Source organism: Oncorhynchus nerka, linkage group LG23 (assembly GCF_034236695.1).
Source record: "Oncorhynchus nerka isolate Pitt River linkage group LG23, Oner_Uvic_2.0, whole genome shotgun sequence".
Classification (NCBI taxonomy): Eukaryota; Metazoa; Chordata; class Actinopteri; order Salmoniformes; family Salmonidae; genus Oncorhynchus; species Oncorhynchus nerka.
The window spans coordinates 18,826,432-18,849,820 of NC_088418.1; the positions used below are offsets into that span (position 1 = coordinate 18,826,432).

The 23,389-nt window shown below is 46.0% G+C and overlaps 1 non-coding gene and 1 pseudogene across 1 annotated transcript; both read right to left on the bottom strand.

Annotated features, from left to right (window-relative positions):
• Positions 1-22,520, bottom strand: LOC115107186 (HEAT repeat-containing protein 1-like; annotated as a pseudogene).
• Positions 14,150-14,278, bottom strand: LOC115107233 (small nucleolar RNA ACA64). The gene has a single exon (XR_003860172.1). It is a non-coding gene; the product is annotated as a small nucleolar RNA ACA64 (small nucleolar RNA).
• Positions 22,521-23,389: the final 869 nt, after the last annotated feature.

Genomic DNA, 23,389 nt, shown 5'->3' on the forward strand with positions numbered 1-23,389 from the left:
TAAAACAATCCACACCAGTTGAATTCCGCGCATGTGACAAATAATATATAAGAAAGCTATATATTTAAAGAGGCTAATTAGCCTATGTGGCCAAATTATGCTTTCTGGTTTAGTGGCCAAGTTAGAACGAATTTGTTTATTTCTGTATAGACAGGAGAAAGCTAATTAGGCTATATAACGTTGGCAATTCAATTTACTTTAGGGAAATCTTTGCTTATCCTAGCCTTATGGACACGCAGCCTATGCTTTTTAATGTGGTATAAACCCAATCAGTCAATGTTTTCATCTGATTGTCAAACAATCGCTTATTAACAAATGCGCTCATGTAGGCTACCCGCGTACGTTCGTCCACTCACAAAATTATTAACAAATGTCCACTCACAAAATTATTTCAGCATCCAAACCCGAAAAGTCCACTCGCCTCGGTGGACTTTGTCACCCATCTTCGCCTTGACAAAATGTAAGTGTTCTCCTCCAACCACAACGCAATTTGGAGCGTATATACCACCCAGCATCCAGTCAATTCACAAAATGTAAATTTGGCTGAAATGCTGTAATAGCCTATAGTTTTTTGGGCATGTTGTATTAATTGTCATAGGCATATGTTTTAACCGTATGGCGTACCACACTATTTTTCCGGGACTCCATCCAAACCTGAAAAGTCCACTCGCCTCGGTCTCGGCCACCCATCTTCGCCTTGACAAAATGTAGGTGTTCTCCTCCAACCACAACGCGCTCCTCCAACCCTACACATTTGCTTTTGTTAGATTGTATGAAAATGGCATGAGTTAAATAGTTGCCATAAAAAGCTTTTCATTATGGGAAAACAGAAATAACAAAAAATATCAATATATTCCTATTCTCATTCCCACATGATACATCTTTGACTAACCGTTTATTATCCTATTGCTTGAGTTCCATCCTACATGTACCAGATATCGATATGAATGATTGAGGCAGGGTTGACACATGGTTCTGGGAAACAGATAACGGCTAAACTGGGGACAGGGGCTGAGGCTCAGGCTTCTGATGGAGGGGGACTACATAGTGGGCTAGGGGCCAATCTGGGCCCTTGTTTGGTGGTCAAGAGGTGGGGAGTGGGACGCAGATGATAAATAACTCAGAAGAGGCTCTCCCAAAATGTTCTCCATCTCGTGGATGATCTTCTGGACTCGATGCTCCACCTTCTCGCATTCGTCTGTAACGCAGAAAACACACATACAGCGAGTGGTAAGCAGGGAGGAGTTCAAATCAAATGTTGTCACATGCACCGAATACAACAGGTGTAGTAGACCTTACCGTGAAATGCTTACTTACAAGTTAAAAATGTTGCAAAAAATGCATTTAAAAATATTTACTAAATAAACTAAAGTTAAAAATAAAAGACCAACAATAAAATAACAAGGATATATATATATATATATGACTTGGTACTAGTACCCGTCAGTGTGGGAGTAAAGGTTAGTTGAGGCAATTAGGTGATATGTACAGAACCAGTCAAAACTCAAGGGTTTCTTTATTTTTACTATTTTCTACTTTGTAGAATAATAGTGAAGACATCAAAACTATGAAATAACACAGTAGTAACCATTAAAAAAAAAGTGTTAAACGAATCCAAATCTATTTTATATTTGAGATTCTTCAAAGTAGCCAACCTTTGACTTGATGACAGCTTTGGACACTCTTGGCATTCAACCAGCTTTATGAGGTCATCACCTGGAATGCATTTCAATTAACTGGTGTGCCTTATAAAAAGTAATTTGTGGAATTTCTTGAGGATCAGCTTGGCAGATGTGTTGTTGCCTACCCTTACCAGCTGGGGGCGGCCGATCAGGAAGTCCAGGATCCAGTTACACAGGGAGGTATTTAGTCCCAGGGTCCTTAGCTCAGTGATGAGTTGAGGGCACTATGGTATTGAACACTGAGCTGTAGTCAATGAACAGCATTCTCAGGTAGGTGTTCCTTTTGTCCAGGTGAGAAAGGGCAGTGTTGAGTGCAATAGAGATTGCATCATCTGTGGATCTGTTGGGGCGGAATGCAAATTGGAGTGGGTCTAGGGTTTCTGAGATGATGGTGTTGATGTGAGCCATGACCAGCCTTTCAAAGCACTTCATGGCTACAGACGTGAGTGCTACGGGTCGGTAGTCATTTAGGCAGGTTACCTTGGTGTTCTTGGGCACAGGGACTATGGTGTTCTGCTTGAAACATGTACACGTTCTGGTAATCCGCCTGGCCCTGCGGCCTAGTGAATGGTTAGCAGTTGATGTTATTCAATAACCAACCCCAAAGCAAATGAGAGAAAAGTAGATTTGAGAAGGACAAATCATAGATGTTATGCTGGGAGATAAATGTTCAGTCTCCCCTGTCCTCAGCTTTTCTCCACAGAACAAAGGAACAGGATGACATTTCTACCCCACCCCCCCCCACCCTAGCATGGGGTTGACCAATCAAAAGTCCTTGCAGCACAACTGGGCCAATGGCCAAATAACAAGTATACTGCTCCAGACTCAATGTACAGACCAATGAAAACGTGGCTCACATAGCTCTACAGTACAGGACTGACATTCACAGATTCTAAACAGCTGTTCAACTGAAGACCAACTATTTACAGTGACAATTCCCTATTGACCATTAGTACTCTCGTCCTCTGCATTGTGTATTTATCTTCAAAATATTCTTACAATGTTGACCTTTTTAAAAGGTCTTACTCACATTGGCTACAGCGAGCGTGATCACACAGTTGTCCGGAACAGCTGGTGCGCTCATGCATGATTCAGTGTTGCTTGCCTCGAAGCGCGCATAGAAGTCATTTCGCTCATCTGGTAGGCTTGTGTCACTGGGCAGCTCGTGGCTGGACTTCCCTTTGTAGTCTGAAAGTTTGCAAGCCCTGCCACATCCGACGAGCAAAGGAGCCAGTGTAGTAGGATTCAATCTTAGTTCTGTATTTACACTTTGCCTGTTTGATGGTTCATCTGAGGGCATAGCAGGATTTCTTATAAGCATCCAGGTTAGAGTACCGCTCCTTGAAAGCGGCAGCTCTACCCTTTAGCTCAGTGTGGATGTTGCCTGTAATCCATGGCTTCTGGTTGGGGATGCACTTATTGATGAAGCCGGTGACATATGGTATCCTCAGGATGAGTCCCGGATCATATTCCAGTTTGTGCTAGCAAAACAGTCCTGTATCTTAGAATCTGGTCATTTGACCACTTTCATATTGAGTGAGTCACTGGTACTTCATGCTTTAGTTTTTGCTTGTAAGCAGGAATCAGTCAAATAGAATGGTCAGATTTGCCAAATAGAGGGTGAGTGAGAGCTTTGTACACATCTCTGCGTGTGGAGTAAAGGTGGTCTAGAGTTTTTTTCCCCCTCTGGTTGCACATGTGACATGCTGGTAGAACTGAGTTTGCCTGCATTAAAGTTCCCGGCCACTAGGAGCACCGCCTCTGGATGAGCATTTTCTTGTTTGCTTATGGCCTTATACAGTCGGAGTGCCAGCATTGGTTTGTGGTGGTAAATAGACAGTTACGAAAAATATAGATAAACAGTGTGGTCTACAGCTTATAATGAGATACTCTACCTCAGGCGAGCAAAGCCTTGAGACTTCCTTAATATTTGATTTTGTGCACCAGCTGTTATTAGCAAATAGACACAGGAGGCAGCTGTTGTCTTGCCGATGCACAGAAAAACCAGCCAACTGTATATTATCCGTGTCGTCGTTCAGCCAAGACTCGGTGAAACATAAGATATTACAGTTAATGTCCTGTTGGTAGGATAGTCTTGAATGGAGCTCATCCAGTTTATTCTCCAATGATTGTACATTGGCCAATAGGACGGATGAGAGGCGGGTTACCTACTCGCCGACAAATTCTCACAAGGCACCTGGACCTACATCAACCTATATCGGCGTCTTTTCTTCATACTGTTAGGTTCTAATTCTCAGTGTAAAAAACTCAGACATTATGAAAGCTTAACCGAGTTTATTCTTCCCAGAGGATCAATACAGCTGCATTAGACAAAAACATTTTCACACAAGCAGTGATATTTAACCCTTCCTCATAGGCTGAATCTCCTCCTACCCATCTGTACAAACATCGTTCTTTACTGTTAGGCAGGACACTAGTGATACGGGCCATAAACTTTTATTTCTCCCTTAAGGTGACCTGACCTCAACCCCACTCCATCACTAATCCATGGCTCTCTTCCCTTATCAATGCCTGCCACATGTAATCACTTCCCTGCACTCAACACATTCCAAGCTTAATTGCACACTAATTGCACACTGGAGTAAATCCTTCACGTCCGACTTGTTAATAAAAAAAACTCTTTGTCCAGTTCGAGGTGAGTTGTCGCTGTTCTGATATCCAGAAGCTCTTTTCGGGCATAAGATATGGTTGCAGAAATATTATGTACAAAATAAGTTACAAACGTGAAAAACAACAAATAGCACAATCGTTTAGGAGCCCTTAAAACGGAAGCCATCTCCTCCAGTGCCATTCTTTCACAAAATGGTGGCCATCGACCAACAAAGCTTTCACTAACTACCCTAAACACATCAATACGTAGCTTCCATTACCCAACCCTGCTTATTACCCACTTTCTTCACCCACCTTGGAGGCACATTAGAGGGAGGTTTGCATTCTGCCAAACCATACATTATGAGCAACGCTCCTTTTTAGCTACGCTACAAGCAAAATAAAAAAATGTGCCAGCAACCGTTTGCTATCACATTATAGCTACAGATCATAATACAATATGCCCATTTGAAGAGGTTTTCCACATCTGTTGAAGTGGAATGAAACGATGTTGCACAGAAAAAAGATGGACAAACAGGCAGACAGGTCTTAATATGCTAACATTACAAAACAGTACAACAGCAGAGATAGAAAACAGGTTGTGTACAAGTTATGACAGTCAACCTACCCTCCATGAGTTCAGGAAGGGGGCAGTCCCTGGCAGGAGGACCATGTAGTCCTCCCTCGGATTAGTTAGGCAGCTCCAGCAGTATCAGCAGAGTAGAGAAACGCACCTGACGGGGGGGGGGGTACAGTCACTGGATGATCACTCCTGGTCCTGGAGTGCTGCAGGTGGGTTTTTGTGCCGACCCAGCTCTAACACACCAGCTAATCGTGGTCTTAAAGGTCCAATGCGGATGTTTGTATCTCAATATCAAATCATTTCTGGGTAACATAAGTACCATACTGCAATAATTTTAAATGCAAATTTTTTTTTTTTTTTTTTATATATATTTTTTTAAAAGCTTCTTAGCAAAGAACAATTCTCTAAGCCTTCTCATGTCCCAGATATCTCACCTTGGCCGAGCTGTGTCGTGTCTTCAGCAGGATCTTGTAGTTGAGGGTCTACCACCGAGTGTCGTCTACTACGGCAAAGCAGAAGTGGCCCACGCACAGCACCAGGTGCTTGGTGACTCTGGTATGGTAAACCTCTTCTCCACCTAGGGTGTTTAACTATACGGGGGGTAATAGGGGATCACAAGAACAGATTAGAGCATTGGGACATGTGTAAGGCATCCATATTAGGAAGTCTCTCAGTTGTAATGGTGGCCATTTTTGTGGATGAGTTCTTTATTAAAAGTAATGTGAGGGAGAAGTGAGGCTGACCTGATCGACCAGAAGGGTCATGAGGGCATTGGCTCTCTCCGTGCTGACGAAGCGCTTTGTGTAGTACAGGCAGATCTTATGGAGGCAGTCCAGTATGTACTCCAGCAGCGGGCAGCTCTTCTCAATGTTGTCCTCTTGTGTCAAAGAAGGCTTCGTCTGAACGAGGGAAGGAATGCATGATGGAGGTAAACTCAGGCCCAGCGTGTCCCCAGGCACCCTCATTTGTTGACTTCTGTGATCGAAAAAGCCTTGGTTTCATGCATGTTTACATCGGAAGCCTTCTCCCTAAGTTTGTTTTACTCACTGCTTTAGCACACTCCGCCAACCCTGATGTCCTTGCCATGTCTGAATCCTGGCTTAGGAAGGCCACCAAAAATTCTGAGATTTCCAAACCAAACTACAACATTTTCTGTCAAGGTAGAACTGCCAAAGGGGGAGGAGTTGCAATCTACTGCAGAGATTGCCTGCAAAGTTCTGTCATACTTTCCAGGTCTATACCCAAACAGTTCGAACTTCTAATTAAAAAAAATAATCTCTCCAGAAATAAGTCTCTCACTGTTGCCGCCTGTTATCGACGCCCCTCCACTCGCAGCTGTGCCCTGGACACCATATGTGAATTGATCGCCCCCCATGTATCTTCAGAGTTCGTTCTGTTAGGTGACCTAAACTGGGATATGCTTAACACCCCGACAGACCTACAATCTAAGCTAGATGCCCTCAATCTCACACAAATCATCAAGGAACCCACCAGGTACAACCCTAAATATGGGCACCCTCATTGATATTATCCTGACCAACTTGCCCTCCAAATACACCTCTGCTGTTTTCAATCAGGATCTCAGTGATCATTGCCTCATTGCCTTTATCCACAGTCAAATGACCACCCCTCATCACTGTCAAACGCACCCTAAAACACTTCTGCGCGCAGGCCTTTCTAATTGACCTGGCCCGGGTATCCTGGAAGGATATTGACCTCATCCTGTCAGTAGAGGATGCTTGGTCGTTCTTTAAAAGTAATTTCCTCACCATCTTCAAAAAATACAGAACTAAGAACAAATATAGCCCTTGGTTCACTCCAGACCTGACTGCCCTTGACCAGCACAAAAACATCCTGTGGCGGACTGCAATAGCATCGAATAGTCCCCATGATATGCAACTGTTCAGGGAAGTCAGGAACCAATACACGCAAAGGCTAGCTTTTTCAAGCAGAAATTTGCATCCTGTAGCTCTAACTCCAAAACGTATTGGGACACTAAAGTCCATGGAGAAGAAGAGCACCTCCTCCCAGCTGCCCACTGCACTGAGGCTAGGTAACACGGTCACCACAGATAAATCCATGATAATCAAACATTTCAATAAGCATTTCTCTATGGCTGGCTACTCCAACCCCGGCCAACAGCTCAGCCCCCCCGCAGCTACTCGCCCGAGCCGCCCCAGCTTCTCCTTCACCCAAATCCAGATAGCAGATGGTCTGAAAGAGCTGCAAAACCTGGACCCGTACAAATCAGCTGGGCTAGACAATCTGGACCCTCTCTTTCTAAAACTATCCGCCGCCATTATTGCAACCCTTATTACCAGCCTGTTCAACCTCTCTTTCGAATTGTCCAAGATCCCTAAAGATTGGAAAGCTTCCACGGTCATAGACCTATATCTATCCTGCCCTCCCTCTCTAAAGTCTTCTGCTATACAGATCACTGACCATTTCGAATCCCACCGTACGATCTCCGCTGTGCAATCCGGTTTCCGAGCCGGTCACGGGTGCACCTCAGCCACGCTCAAGGTACTTAACGATACCATAACCGCCATCGATAAAAGACAGTACTGTGCAGCCGTCTTCATCGAACTGGCCAAGGCTTTTGACTCTGTCAATCACTGTATTCTTATCGGCAGACTCAATAGCCTTGGTTTCTCTAATGACTGCCTCGCCTGGTTCACCAACTACTTTGCAGACAGAGTTCAATGTGTCAAATCGGAGGGCCTGTTGTCCGGACCTCTGGCAGTCTATGGGGGTACCACAGGGTTCAATTCTCGGGCCGACTCTTTTCTCTGTATATGTCAATGATTTTGCACTTGCTGCGGGTGATTCCCTGATCCCCCTCTACGCAGACGACACCATTCTGTATACTTCTGGCCCTTCCTTGGACACAGTGCTAACTAACCTCCCAATGAGCTTCAATGCCATACAACACTCCTTCCGTGGCCTCCAACTGCTCTTAAGCGCTAGTAAAACCAAATGCATGCTTTTCAACCGTTCGCTGCCCACACCTGCCCACCCAACTAGCATCACCACCCTGGACGGTTCTGACCTAGAATATGTGGACAACTATAAATACCTAGGTGTCTGGCTTGACTGTAAACTCTCCTTCCAGAATCATATTAAACATCTCCAATCCAAAAATCGGCTTTCTATTTCACAACAAAACCTCCTTCACTCACGCTGCCAAACTTACCCTAGTAAAACTGACTATCCTACCAATCCTCAACTTCAGCGATGTCATCTACAAAATAGCTTCCAATACTCTGCTCAGCAAACTGGATGCAGTCTATCAGAGTGCCATCCGTTTTGTTACCAAATCACCGTATACCACCCACCACTACAACCTGTATGCTCCAGTCGGCTGGCCCTCGCTACATATTCGTCGCCAGACCCACTGGCTCTAGGTCATCTATAAGTCTATGCTAGGTAAAGCTCCGCCTTATCTCAGTTCACTGGTCACGATAACCACACCCACTCGTAGCACACGTTCCAGCAGGTATATCTCACTGATCATCCCCAAAACCAACACCTCATTTGGCCGCCTTTCCTTCCAGTTCTCTGCTGCCAGTGACTGGAACGAATTGCAAAAATCGCTGAAGTTGGAGACTTAGATTTCCCTCACCAACTTCAAACCTCAGCTAACTGATCGCTGCAGCTGTACATAGTCAATCTGTAAATAGCCCACCCAATCTACCTACCTCATCCCCATACTGTTTTTATTTACTTTTCTGCTCTTTGGCACACCAGTATCTCAACTTGGACATCATCGTCTGCTCATTTATCACTCCAGTGTTATTCTGCTAAATTGTAATTCTTCGCTACTATGGCCTATTTATTGCCTACCTTCTCATGCCCTTTGCACACACTGTATATAGACTTTCTTTTTTTCTACTGTGTCATTGACCCGTTTATTGTTTTATTGGCTTGTTTATTGTTTATTCCATGTGTAACTCTGTGTTGTTGTCTGTGTCACACTGCTATGCTTTATCTTGGCCAGGTCGCAGTTGTAAATGAGAACTTGTTCAACTAGCCTACCTGGATAAATAAAGGTGGAATTAAAAAATGAAAATGATAAGACAAAATGAGTGAAAAACATTGCCTTGCGTTTATCCTTCACATTTGTTATTAAAAACCAGCAGTGAACCTGGAAAATCCCCATCAAGCATGACTTGTTTTACAGCAAAGCCAAACTAATCCAGACCCTTTTTAGAGCTCTTAGATTAACAGAGTGTGTAACCACACAGGAGAGAGAGCAGAGACCCACCTGTCTTAGTGATGTTGGTCTGGCGGAGCAAGTCAGAGAAGGGCTTGACCAGGTGACCAGCGAACAGGATGGAGAGCCCCTAGGGACTACAGCCAGTCTGCGATGCTGTCCGACAGAGGGTCAGCAGGTGGTCCTTGGCTGCGCTCTCAGTCATGACCCAATCAAAGACCTGCATTAAACGTTTAAAAAAAATGTCTCTAGCAAATGAAAGTTGCAGTTACACTGTGAGCTACGGCTGTTGGGAATCAGCTTACCGTCAAAGAAAAAAAAAACAGCATACATAACGTCTAAGGTAGTTGGGATCATAAGGACTCTTACTTTGAAGAACAGTGGCCTGAAGGAGACTTCAGACAGCTTTATGACAAAGGCCAGGAGACAGTAAATCAGATCGCGCTCCATCTCCTTAGTCTTCTCCAGATCACCCTGCAAAACAAACAGCAGTCAAAACAAAGCGATGTCTTTCGTACCAACGGTCATCAATTCATGGGACAGAACCAGACCTGGCAGTGTTGGGCCCGGAAGTCCAAAGAAATCAAGAAGTACGTGAGCTCTGATTGGTGGGAGGTCAGCTGATCCTTCTCCATGTGACCAATGTGCTCTTTCAAGATGCCCATCAGGGGATCAAGCTGGCTGTGTGAAAATGAAACACTCATAATTGTACCAAATCAATACCGTACATGACCACACAGTGTGAACATATGTAAATACATAATATCACACAGGCTACTGTAGGTTAGGCACCACATACCTGTTTGGAGTTCATCTTATTCTAGTACTTCTTCGAGGGTTGACAGCAGGATCCTGGGAGGAAACCTTGGTGGCCACGGTGGTCCTGAGGGAGGCCAGTCACACGGCCAGCTGTGGGGTGGTGGTGGCGGCCTTCTCTGCCAGCCGCCTCAGTCAAGTCACATTACGCTGTTACACCGGCACATCATTTCAGTACAACACGTTCCATTAGATGTATTACGTTAAAAAAAAAACAGAAGGATGTTTGTGTTCTGGGATAGTAGACGTTACCTGTAGCGGTGTCCTATTGTCCCGGGTGATGAAGTGAGGCAGGGTCTCAGTGACGTGTTGCAGGGCTGTGACGGCACTCAGCATGTAGATCTCATTAGCAGAGAGGAAAGAGGTGATGTCTAGAGTCTGCAGCACTGCCGGCAGCAGCCTGACAAAACAGGAGGAGGGGAAGGAGACTACGGTCACCAACAGTGACTAGTATACCTACGGTGTATTATGTGTCAATATTTTGGGGACAACCTGACAAGTTCTATTCAAGTGTTTGTAGGAAAATAGGAAATATGAGTAATTGAGCTGCCAAATGCACTGGTCTGAACTGTGCTGTCTGTATCTACTGTAAACACAGAAATGTAGTCTGTGTACCTGGGTAGCTGTGGGATAGCGAGGGCCTTCAGAGTGCTGGCCACCGCCTTCATATATACACACATACACGGTCAAAAGTTTGGGGTCACTTAGAAATGTCCTTGTTTTTTTTTAAAGCAAATTTTTTGTCCATTAAAATAACATCAAATTGATCAGAAATACAGTGTAGACATTGTTAATGTTGTAAATGACTATTGTAGCTGGAAAAGGCTGATTTTTAATTGAATATCTACATAGGCGTACAGAGGCCCATTATCAGCAACCATCACTCCTGTGTTCCAATGACACGTTGTGTTAGCTAATACAAGTTCATCATTTTAAAAAGGCTAATTGATCATTAGAAAACCCTTCTGCAATTATGTTAGCACAGCTGAAAACTTTTGTTCTGATTAAAGAAGCAATAAAACTGGCCTTTAGACGAGTTGAGTATCTGGAGCATCCACGTTTGTGGGTTCGATTACAGGCTAAAAATGGCCAGAAACAAAGAACTTTCTTCTGAAACTCGTCAGTCTATTCTTATTCTGAGAAATTAAGGCTATTCCATGCGAGAAATTGCCAAGAAACTGAAGATCTCGTACAACGCGGTGTACTTCTCCCTTCACAGAACAGCGCAAACTGGCTCAAACCAGAATAGAAAGAGGATTGGGAGGCCCCAGTGCACAACTGAGCAAGAGGACAAGTACACTAGAGTGTCTAGTTTGAGAAAGAGACACCTCACAAGTCCTCAACTGGCAGCGTCATTAAAATAGTACCCGCAAAACACTAGTCTCAACGTCAACAGTGAAGAGGAGACTCCGGGATGCTGGCCTTCTAGGCAGAGTTCCTCTGTCCAGTGTCTGTTCTTTTGCCCATCTTAATCTTTTATTTTTATTGGCCAGTCTGAGATATATGATCTACGGACAATTCCTTCGACCTCATGTCTTGGTTTTTGCTCTGACATGCACTGTCAACTGTGGGACCTTATATAGACAGGTGTGTGCCTTTCCAAATCAGGAGGACTCCAATCAAGTTGTAGAAACATTTTAAGGATGACCAATGGAAACAGGATGTACCTGAGCTCAAGTCTCATAGCAAAGGGTCTGAATACTAAGGTAAATAAGGTGTTTTATTTTTTATAAATGATTTTTTTTAAATGTCTAAAACCCTGTTTTCGCTTTGTCATTATGGGGTATTGTGTGTCGATTGATGAGAACATTTTATTTAAATACATTTTAGAATAAGGCAGTAACGTTAAAAAAATGCCGGAAAAAGTAAAGGGGTCTGAATATTTTCCGAATGCACTGTATCATGCTAACCAATACTCCATATAATTAACATCCATAGCTTATTAGATGATGAGTGGAAGTGAGACAATGGGACAGGTCGTAGCTATCCAACGTCACCAACCGCTAGTTGGTTGACCTAGTGGTGTTGTTGATGACCTGAAAGCTTTTAGGCGTCATCCAGACACGTGATGTTGGTGCCCATGAACGTGAAGATGGCCTTAAGTGCAGGACTTTCTCCTGGAAAAGGATGGGGCGGAGTGAAGAGGTCATTGGGAGCACACTTTCGACTGAAAAAAGCTATCTAATAGCTGAGAAATGGTTCCGTGATGGCTGAGAAATGCTCCACGTTGAACTCATCCAGCACATCTGTGTGTGGAAGACAAACATAGTCAGTCACACACACACCCCCCCTAAAAGTGTTGGGGGTGCACCTGGGCTAAAGCAGGGTCTCTCCGTCTCCTCACCTTTGCTGACGGGTCCTCCGTCGGGGGAGAGCTTCTGGTAGACGTTGAACAGACATGGCCTACATGCTTGGGCGTACTCTAGGTTGTCTTGCTCCACGGTTGACGTCTCCAGGCACCTGAGAGGTCAGAGAGGAACATCACTTGGTCTATGTCCCGACATCCATTGTAGTATTCTAAATAGTATGCCAGTGTAGGTAACTGGACACATGGCTGGCCTAGCTAAGGCCAAGGCACTGAGAGACAGCGTTGCTGGTTGTACCTACGAGAGGAGGCTGAAGAGAGCGGGAACTAGCATCTGAGGCCTCTGCAACTTCTTCTTGTGCTGCAGCAGCTCTAGGATGAGTCACCCTCTCCCAGGACACAGCGCCCTCTTCTGGCACTGCCTGAGACGTGTCCTGGCCTTCCTATGTAAAAAGGCCCAGAAACACAGTGACTCAAGTCAAATTGCATTGCAACCATTGAGGGCGCTGCATCTAGCTAGGTCTTATTGTAGGCCCAGTTAGAGTAGATGTTCCTCCACTCTGCAGAATCTTGCGCCTGCGGGTCTAGCTCGTTAGCCACTAGCATGCCGTCCACAGCACTCTACAGTGAGAGGATAGCATTAGCATCTAGTGTGGTGCTAGTAGATGCACACAGCACTCTACAGTGAGAGGATAGCATTAGCATCTAGTGTGGTGCTAGTAGATGCAAAGGTTCCTCCTCATCCGTTTGAAGACACGGACAACGGTCTGGGCACAGACAGCACTCCTGCTGGGTCAAACCCCCAGGAGTCTCTGCTGGACCTTCTCATCTCACAGGGCTGAGTAGAATGCCTTGGTGATGTGACAACAACAGGGTCATGTTCAGTATGAGCAACATTTTGAAACAGCTTATTATTTATTTTTATTTTTTTAAAGAGGGTTGTCATTGGAGAATTTTCTGAACGTTTTATTACATTTTTCTGTTTTGTGCCTACAAGATTGGAAATAAGTAGCATACAGCCATTGCATCACAGAGTATGCTGCTACAGTACCTGTTATAGGGCGATGATCTGGAAGCAGGGGATATCAGGGTAGGGTTTAGACACCGTGCCCAGGGCCTCAATGAAGAGCTCCATGCAGGCCTGGTCCTTAATCAGGTGGGGGGCTGCCTGTTCATTTACTTCCCCAGGACCAGCTGCATGAGCAGGGCCTTTGTCCTTTAGAATGGTGGGTTTCCCCCGGCCCGCTCTGCCCCAGCAGGCTCCGGCTGCAGGCACAGAATGAGGAGAAAAGGAGACAGGAATATAAAATATATGGCTTTACAAAAACCTCCAACACCCAGATGAGAGCTCCCATATAAAAGAGCCCTCCGAGTTATTTCAATCTTTCACATTCCAGCAAGGACTTCTTCTTAATGTCTGTTGTCACTCCCTGTCCATTCACCTCTCCCAGAGCCCTCAGTATGGTTTTGGAGGTGTAGGCAGGGCAGCTGGCCACCTGACGACTGAGCGGCAGCTCCTCAAACCCCACTAGCAGGTCTTGTCCCGGGCCTTGCCTGTCCCTGTTACAGCCTCCTCACAGAACTTCCTCATGGCCTACAGAAACACATCGATTTGGAAAGAGTGTTTATAATAACATTTAATGTGAATAGAAGACGAAATAGGTGTGTGTTTAGGATTTATTTTGATACTTTGTACCAACAATGCTTAATTGAGAATACAAATGAAGTATTCACGTGTGTGTGTGTGTGTGTCTCACCCACCTGTCGATGGTGGGGTGAAAGGGAGAGCTGTCCACCTGGGCCAGGGTCTGTGGGGTGGCTGTGGCTGCCCTCCTCACCTCACAGACAGAGGAGCTCAGACAGGCCAGCAGGGAGAGTACCACTATGGAGGGAAGAAACATTTACAACTTTGTTACTGATACACCAGTAATACTACAGACACTTGTCTTGTCTGTGAGTTTTATTACACCGTCACAAACAGAGCAGGCAATAAGCTTAACGTACCACAATACTGTAGACAGTTCTCTCACCCCAGACCACTGATAAACCCCAGGTCATTTTCAGACTGTGCCAAACTCTATACATGAAATACAATAAAATGATCCAAGTCTGGTTAAAATATAGATTACACCAATAAGGCTACCTGGTGATGAGCCCGATGCCAGCAGTGTGAGGGTCTTCCCTGGCTGGGCGATGAGGAGGGCGCTGCCCACAGAGGGCCTGGGTCTGCAGGATGGCATTGATCTTACAGTCCAGCTGGTCTCCTAGGTTACTGCCGTAGCCTCACACCAGGCACAGGAACTTGAAGAGCTCAAGGGGATCACTCAGGTGGACCTGGGACTAATGGAGGAGGGTTGAGGAATGGAATAATGTGGACAAAGTGAGACATTTGATCGTAAAAAAAATGGGAGATTGCTTTGTTTCGCCTACTTCCAAACACACTGTACCTTACATTGATTATCATCATCGTTATATTGTAGCATACCTAGAGGAACGATGGACTATCCTTCGAGTGATGCTATGCGCCAATGAGTTACATTTACATACATTTACATTTAAGTCATTTAGCAGACGCTCTTATCCAGAGCGACTTACAAATTGGTGCTTTCACCTTATGACATCCAGTGGAACAGCCACTTTACAATAGTGCATCTAGGTCTTTTAAGGGGGGGGGGGGGAGAAGGATTACTTTATCCTATCCTAGGTATTCCTTAAAGAGGTGGGGTTTCAGGTGTCTCCGGAAGGTGGTGATTGACTCCGCTGTCCTGGCGTCGTGAGGGAGTTTGTTCCACCATTGGGGGGCCAGAGCAGCGAACAGTTTTGACTGGGCTGAGCGGGAACTGTACTTCCTCAGTGGTAGGGAGGCGAGCAGGCCAGAGGTGGATGAACGCAGTGCCCTTGTTTGGGTGTAGGGCCTGATCAGAGCCTGGAGGTAGTGAGGTGCCGTTCCCCTCACAGCTCCGTAGGCAAGCACCATGGTCTTGTAGCGGATGCGAGCTTCAACTGGAAGCCAGTGGAGAGAGCGGAGGAGCGGGGTGACGTGAGAGAACATGGGAAGGTTGAACACCAGACGGGCTGCGGCGTTCTGGATGAGTTGTAGGGGTTTAATGGCACAGGCAGGGAGCCCAGCCAACAGCGAGTTGCAGTAATCCAGACGGGAGATGACAAGTGCCTGGATTAGGACCTGCGCCGCTTCCTGTGTGAGGCAGGGTCGTACTCTGCGGATGTTGTAGAGCATGAACCTACAGGAACGGGCCACCGCCTTGATGTTATTTGAGAACGACAGGGTGTTGTCCAGGATCACGCCAAGGTTCTTAGCGCTCTGGGACGAGGACACAATGGAGTTGTCAACCGTGATGGCGAGATCATGGAACGGGCAGTCCTTCCCCGGGAGGAAGAGCAGCTCCGTCTTGCCGAGGTTCAGCTTGAGGTGATGATCCGTCATCCACACTGATATGTCTGCCAGACATGCAGAGATGCGATTCGCCACCTGGTCGTCAGAAGGGGGAAAGGAGAAGATTAATTGTGTGTCGTCTGCATAGCAATGATAGGAGAGACCATGTGAGGTTATGACAGAGCCAAGTGACTTGGTGTATAGCGAGAATAGGAGAGGGCCTAGAACAGAGCCCTGGGGACACCAGTGGTGAGAGCACGTGGTGAGGAGACGGATTCTCGCCACGCCACCTGGTAGGAGCGACCTGTCAGGTAGGACGCAATCCAAGCGTGGGCCGCGCCGGAGATGTCCAACTCGGAGAGGGTGGAGAGGAGGATCTGATGGTTCACAGTATCGAAGGCAGCCGATAGGTCTAGAAGGATGAGAGCAGAGGAGAGAGAGTTAGCTTTAGCAGTGCGGAGCGCCTCCGTGATACAGAGAAGAGCAGTCTCAGTTGAATGACTAGTCTTGAAACCTGACTGATTTGGATCAAGAAGGTCATTCTGAGAGAGATAGCGGGAGAGCTGGCCAAGGACGGCACGTTCAAGAGTTTTGGAGAGAAAAGAAAGAAGGGATACTGGTCTGTAGTTGTTGACATCGGAGGGATCGAGTGTAGGTTTTTTCAGAAGGGGTGCAACTCTCGCTCTCTTGAAGACGGGAGGGACGTAGCCAGCGGTCAGGGATGAGTTGATGAGCGAGGTGAGGTAAGGGAGAAGGTCACCGGAGATGGTCTGGAGAAGAGAGGAGGGGATAGGGTCAAGCGGGCAGGTTGTTGGGCGGCCGGCCGTCACAAGACGCGAGATGTCATCTGGAGAGAGAGGGGAGAAAGAGGTCAGAGCACAGGGTAGGGCAGTGTGAGCAGAACCAGCGGTGTCGTTTGACTTAGCAAACGAGGATCGGATGTCGTCGACCTTCTTTTCAAAATGGTTGACGAAGTCATCTGCAGAGAGGGAGGAGGGGGGAGGGGGAGGAGGATTCAAGAGGGAGGAGAAGGTGGCAAAGAGCTTCCTAGGGTTAGAGGCAGATGCTTGGAATTTAGAGTGGTAGAAAGTGGCTTTAGCAGCAGAGACAGAGGAGGAAAATGTAGAGAGGAGGGAGTGAAAGGATGCCAGGTCTGCAGGGAGGCGAGTTTTCCTCCATTTCCGCTCGGCTGCCCGGAGCCCTGTTCTGTGAGCTCGCAATGAGTCGTCGAGCCACGGAGCGGGAGGGGAGGACCGAGCCGGCCTGGAGGATAGGGGACATAGAGAGTCAAAGGATGCAGAAAGGGAGGAGAGGAGGGTTGAGGAGGCAGAATCAGGAGATAGGTTGGAGAAGGTTTGAGCAGAGGGAAGAGATGATAGGATGGAAGAGGAGAGAGTAGCGGGGAGAGAGAGCGAAGGTTGGGACGGCGCGATACCATCTGAGTAGGGGCAGTGTGGGAAGTGTTGGATGAGAGCGAGGGAAAAGGATACAAGGTAGTGGTCGGAGACTTGGAGGGAGTTGCAATGAGGTTAGTGGAGGAACAGCATCTAGTAAAGATGAGGTCGAGCGTATTGCCTGCCTTGTGAGTAGGGGGGAAGGTGAGAGGGTGAGGTCAAAGAGGAGAGGAGTGGAAAGAAGGAGGCAGAGAGGAATGAGTCAAAGGTAGACGTGGGGAGGTTAAAGTCGCCCAGAACTGTGAGAGGTGAGCCGTCCTCAGGAAAGGAGCTTATCAAGGCATCAAGCTCATTGATGAACTCTCCGAGGGAACCTGGAGGGCGATAAATGATAAGGATGTTAAGCTTGAAAGGGCTGGTAACTGTGACAGCATGGAATTCAAAGGAGGCGATAGACAGATGGGTAAGGGGAGAAAGAGAGAATGACCACTTGGGAGAGATGAGGATCCCGGTGCCACCACCCCGCTGACCAGAAGCTCTCGGGGTGTGCGAGAGCACGTGGGCGGACGAAGAGAGAGCAGTAGGAATAGCGGTGTTGTCTGTGGTGATCCATGTTTCCGTCAGAGCCAAGAAGTCGAGGGACTGTTGAGTGAAGCATCCGTCTGTGCACTGAAATCCATTGTGTAACATATCAAGTTTCAGTACCTAGAAAAGTAGCGTCATCAGGGCCCTGAAGCTGGCTGCAATGGGCCCCTGGCGTGCCCCAGCGATGATGACATCAAACACACGACACAGCAGTCGGCGGTAGCAGCACGTGTTGGTGTCCAGCTTCTCTGGGTTCCACCATGTCTCACTTGACAGGAAATCCAGAGAGGAAGCAAGCAGTCTGTCAGCCTCCTACCTTCTTACTCAGTGTGTGACCAAGTGGCTAAAGTAACTGGTGATGTCCAGGCCTTTACTTGAACATGATGAAAAACAATATGCAGCCAATTGCTTTTGAAGGAAGCGTCGTGGCACTTGAGACTGGATAAGAGTCCTCTAAGCAGTGACACCAGCAACACCCCATACGCTGTCTCTCTGCCCTGCCCTCTACAGGTACTACAGGTACTTCCAGGAATATCCTCCTGCTGCAGGCAACACAAGAGGAAAAGACGGTAAACCATTTCAGACCAATTTCAACAGTACAGAAAAGCATACAATGGGTTAAGGAATTGGAGGATGAAAATCGTAGAAAGACGTAACGTAAATATCCCAAAAGGAAACCTCTGATTTATATAGTTGTACAAACTGCCACCCCCACTCACCTGAGGCATATCTTTCTGGGTAAGTTCCAGCATTGAAGGCTCCAGCAGGGAGTAGACACACTGGGCGGTGTGGAGGTGCTGGGTCCCACTCACGTCCCCCAGGCCCTGCAGTAAGGTCTGGCTCGGCACCATGAACACTGCCCTCTCCCACAGGCTGCCCCGCTGGACCACTACCACACCAGCCAGCTTCAACCAGCTAGAAGACATGCAAATGAGGTCAAGGGTGAGTTGTGTTACTTATGACAATTTCCTCTTGAAACCAGCATGTTAATCCAAATTCCGAGCTGCAAAAAGGGATATTACCTGAGCTAGGTCGCGGAGAGATCCAAAAATCATCATATCAGTTTCAGGAAAGAAAGGCAGGTTTGTTTCAAATGGTACTTTGGATACGCCAACAAATGTTTACTAATCACTCATAGCATTGCGTTTGGAGAAGGGGTCCATGTTAGACAGGTTCTTGGTCTGTGTTGAGATGCTGGTTGGCTGAGAAATCCTCTCCATCACGTCCTTGAGTGCTGAGAGCAGATATAGGATGTAGTTAGTACACAGACAACCTTACTGTCTGGAAGTCAATAATCCTAACAAGCAGAACTTTATATTAGTGGCAGCGAGTTTCGAGTATACCTGATCCCTCTGTTTACAAAAGTATCCTCCATAGCATTCTCAGTAAGCCATTTCCAAGTGTCATCAAAGACAAAAAAATGACCTTTATTGTAAAACTCCATGGTCTTATGTGTTTACCATGGGCCCAGCCCTGAGTGCGGTGGTTCTGGTATAAGAGGGTGGAGACTGGGCCACACAAGTGGCCATCTGGAGGTCTGGGGAGTACGGCAGGGCCGAGATGACCACAAGGAAGGACAATAGATCCTGACGACACGGGCCCTCAGGTCAGAGATCCCCTCAACCAGTCTGGGTTCCTCCAGAACCCTCACTGCCTCCGACTGTGGACACCTATGAGGAAGCACATAGAACCCATTCACTATCATACTATGGATACGGAGATACCTGGGGATTGATGTACATTTCAAAAGGTGAGAACAGTACTAACCAGTTCCCAGCCTTTAAGAGGTCTACGCATGGCAGCAGTGAGTAGACATAAAACCTCTGGATCAAGAAAGAGCTGAGGAGGATAAATAGGATGAGTTCGGTTTAATCCCAGTAGATTTCAATATAAACGTACCTGAAAGTCTAATGTTCCAGCCACTCACCTCCAGAGCCTTCAAAGTTGCAGCCACCACCTTGGGGAAGTCCTCCTTCATGCGCTCCAACAGAGCCTCCTATAGGAAGGCCCAGTCAAAGCCCTCCTGTCCCGAGGTGACAATTCCCAATAGCTGTTCCACAGCCGTGTGCCTCAGGGAGGGGAGCGGGTGCTTCAGGCTCAACAGGAGGGGGGTGTCGAGTCCCTGAGGATCTGCAGCCAAAAGACAGCAGAAAAAGGAAGAAACACATAATGGCTTTGAGGAGGGTGAACTGATCCTATAGTTAGTCAGATGCAGGTATAGCACTGCTCTTCACTAGGCTTAGGCAATATAGAGTTTATACCGGGGTATTTAGAAATACCAACGGAATTATTTTTTAATACCGTAAAAATAATTAAGTATTTTAAATGTTTTGGGTTAGGGGCACCTCCGCCTAGCGAGGGCTACATGCTACACCCCTGTTTATAACTATAAGTTAAGTACAACTATAAGAAATCTAAAATGTGTCAAATAAATTATATCCAGTGCAGGCTTCGGTTATGCATTTGGTTTGCTAACTTGCTAGCTAAGTGGCTAGATTTCAAGATCAATCTTCTTGGTTAGAGCAGAGATATTCAATCCCCTCTTGGATCAAGATCCCTGTTGCCTCAGTTTTTTTATAGCTCCCCTTGTGTGCACATTTGGTAATACTGTATACCCCGGTATGGTACAAAAAAAACAGTATGAAGGTATGAACATCTGGATACCGCACAATCCTCTACTCACCAGTGCTGGAGGAGACAACGGCGTGAACCAGGCAGCAGAGTAAGGGCCTGATGCCGTGGCCTGGAGGGTGGGGACCAAAGAAGTCACAGCACACATCTGGCCAGAGGTTCTAAAGAGCACAAAGACAATAAAGAACGCCAATGAAGCGACACAAAAAGTCTGACAATATAGGGCCTAAGATGACAAAGTGATGAAATAGTCTCAGAGTAAAATTCTTTCAATGCCTCTTCTTCACTCACTTTGGGCCAACAGTGCCCTCATTTTGGTTCTGCAGGAGGACGATGAGGCAGCCCAGGCCCACTTTGGGCAGCAGGGGCTCCTTGCTGTGACTTGCTGATCTGCAGGGCCAGGGTGTCCACCAGCTGGGACTTCATCGACCACCTTCACAATGAGCTGGCACACGTTCATGTAGGTGGAAGCCTTGTAGTCTGTCAAGGACACAAAGGAAAGGGTCAGTACGAGTTGAACAGTTTTAACCTGTTAACAACCTCTTATGGTTACATTTTTTTTACTTCAATAAGAAGTGTTAACGTTTCAAAACAGAATGGCTTCTTATGAGGCTAAAAGTCTGCATCTAACTTTCTGAACATAAGGCAGTAGCTTGGATATGATTGACAGACTTTCTCCACAGCATCCAAAACTGGTACAAATGGTGGACGCATGGAAAGAGAAAATCACTCGAAGTTGGGCAGTTTCCAGAATTTTCTGAAGATGCCTGCAGAAATGACTAACAGGTCAAGATGAGGCTCTGTGCTTGATACTTGAGGAAACATGGAGACATAAAGCAGTGTATTGGGTTTACCCTGATTGACTTAGTGACCAGGGTGTAGATGAAAACCATGAAGCCCAAGTCTTTGTAACAGTCAGTGATTAGGGTTCCTCTGGCCAAAGGGAACTCCTGGTTTCTGTCAGGAAATCTAAATATATTGATCATTGATAATATATTATATGCCATTTAGCAGACGCCTTTATCCACAGAGACATAGTCATAAGTGCATACATTTTACGTTTGGGTGGTCCCGGGTATCGAGCCCATAATCCTGACGTTGCAAGCGTCATGCTCTATCAACGGAGCCATACAGGACCATTGATGACATGCTGATCATGCAATGAAAAATAATAAATCTGTCAACTTCCAATAGTTATGTTCATAAATCACATAACAATTACCTGAAGCCCCTCCAGCCAATTCCATAAGTTAGTGGGGTCCTTTAACTGAATGACTTACATACACCTTAGTCTCGTAATAAGGACAAAACACAGGAAAGCAGGCTCTCCCCATTATACAGGTGGATGTGGAATCTGTGAGGGCTACAGGAAAGAAATACCAGTAGACAAAAGTTTACAGTTTACATTAAGCTTTCATAGCAGTGAGACAACTTCAGTTCTCGGAAGTACTAAAAACAACCCCTCTGACAAGTTATCCATGGGGGGGCTGTGTATAAGCCACTCTATGCACTTCTGTGCAGGCTTGAGCAGGAAGTGTGGAGACGGCCTTGCGAGAAACAGTAAGATGCCTGTGTCCGGTTTCTCGTTGACCTCCTTGGACTGGACACCGCGCTCCAGGCCCACCGAGGCTTGGCTGAAGAGGGTCTCCTGGAACTCACCGAATGCAGGCTCGATGCTCAGGAGATCCTCAAGCCCACTCAAACTCTCAACCTTTATAACAGTTGCTGCAAATGAAAAACTCTGGACAGCCCTGACTTTGGCCACCTCATTCTTTCACCCTTGTGGGGAATTCCAAATACGTTCCCACCGCAATTACAACATGTCACATTTTCAAAACATATGATATTATCTTTTTCACAACTTGGACATCTCGGCTTCTCCCTTCTGCAAACTCTTGAAACATGTCCAAAAGTTTTACAGTGGTCACACTGCATTAGTCCTGGAACCAATGCTCTGATTTTGTAGTTTATATATCCCAACTGCACTGAAGTAGGGAGAGACCATATCAAAAAACAAAAGAACAGATAACTTTTTCTTCATTCACCCCACGATTCATCCGACAAGCATCAATCACTCCAGGAATATTTTAAATCTCTGCAGCATCGATTTCCCACGAAACGCCAGAAATTACCACCTTGAGATCCTTCTGATCCAAAAGAACGAAATGTCAAAGCAAGCCCGCCTCTCGTAAAACTCCTACAAACTCCTACAAGATAAGAAGGGGCATTTCCATCACTGTATGCTACTTTTCTCCTTGATTCCCCGCCATTATATTTACGCACCACATCAACTTCCAGTTCCGCCATCTTTTCAACCGGCTGCCAGCCTAGCCTATGCTAGCTAATAAACTTCCAGTTTTAACAGTAGTTATTCGCTACTGCATTACTCAGGCCAATTCTAACGGTATTTTATTTCCGATTCACGAAATGTACTTCAAAATCAAAGTGGCCAAACCACAACCATTCTCTATTTCTTATTCAATGTAGTGAAAAATGCACAGCAGTCATTTTAGATTATTCAAATAACATAAAAATCTGTTGTCCGTGTAGATAAGAAAACAAAAGTACCCTGTTTTACTCCAGTCCAGGGTGGCGATAAAGCACAGTGAAGTTTATTTCCCGCCTTCATAAAACATCAGAATATAATTTATGTGGTTCAGTCACCAACACCGTGGTCCGCGAAATAGTAGAGATTAGAGAAATGTCGATAACCTTATTCTTGTGAGATATTTTTAAGGGTTATATTGAGACTCGCGTGTAAATGAAACGTTACTTTGGTTTGTAAGGATTCAGAGATTAGTTTTATTTTGAGAGTTTATCAAGCATCTTTGTCAAACTAACGTTAGTTAGCTAATGTACACCTTCACGCTAGGTATAGGACGGAGAAATGCTACTGTTCTGATAAATCACTGCGCATCACCTGTCTCATCAGCCCAGCCAGGTAAGTGGAAACATCCAGACAGTCTTAAAATATATATATATGTGTGTTCACCTTCATTAACCAGGTAGGCTAGTTGAGAACAAGTTCTCATTTACAACTGCGACCTGGTAGATAGAGCAAAGCAGTGCGACACAAACAACAAGAGTTACACATGGAAGTCTTTATACAGTGTGCAAATGAGGTAGGATAAAGGAGGTAAAGGCAATAAATAGGACATAGTGGCGAAATAATTACA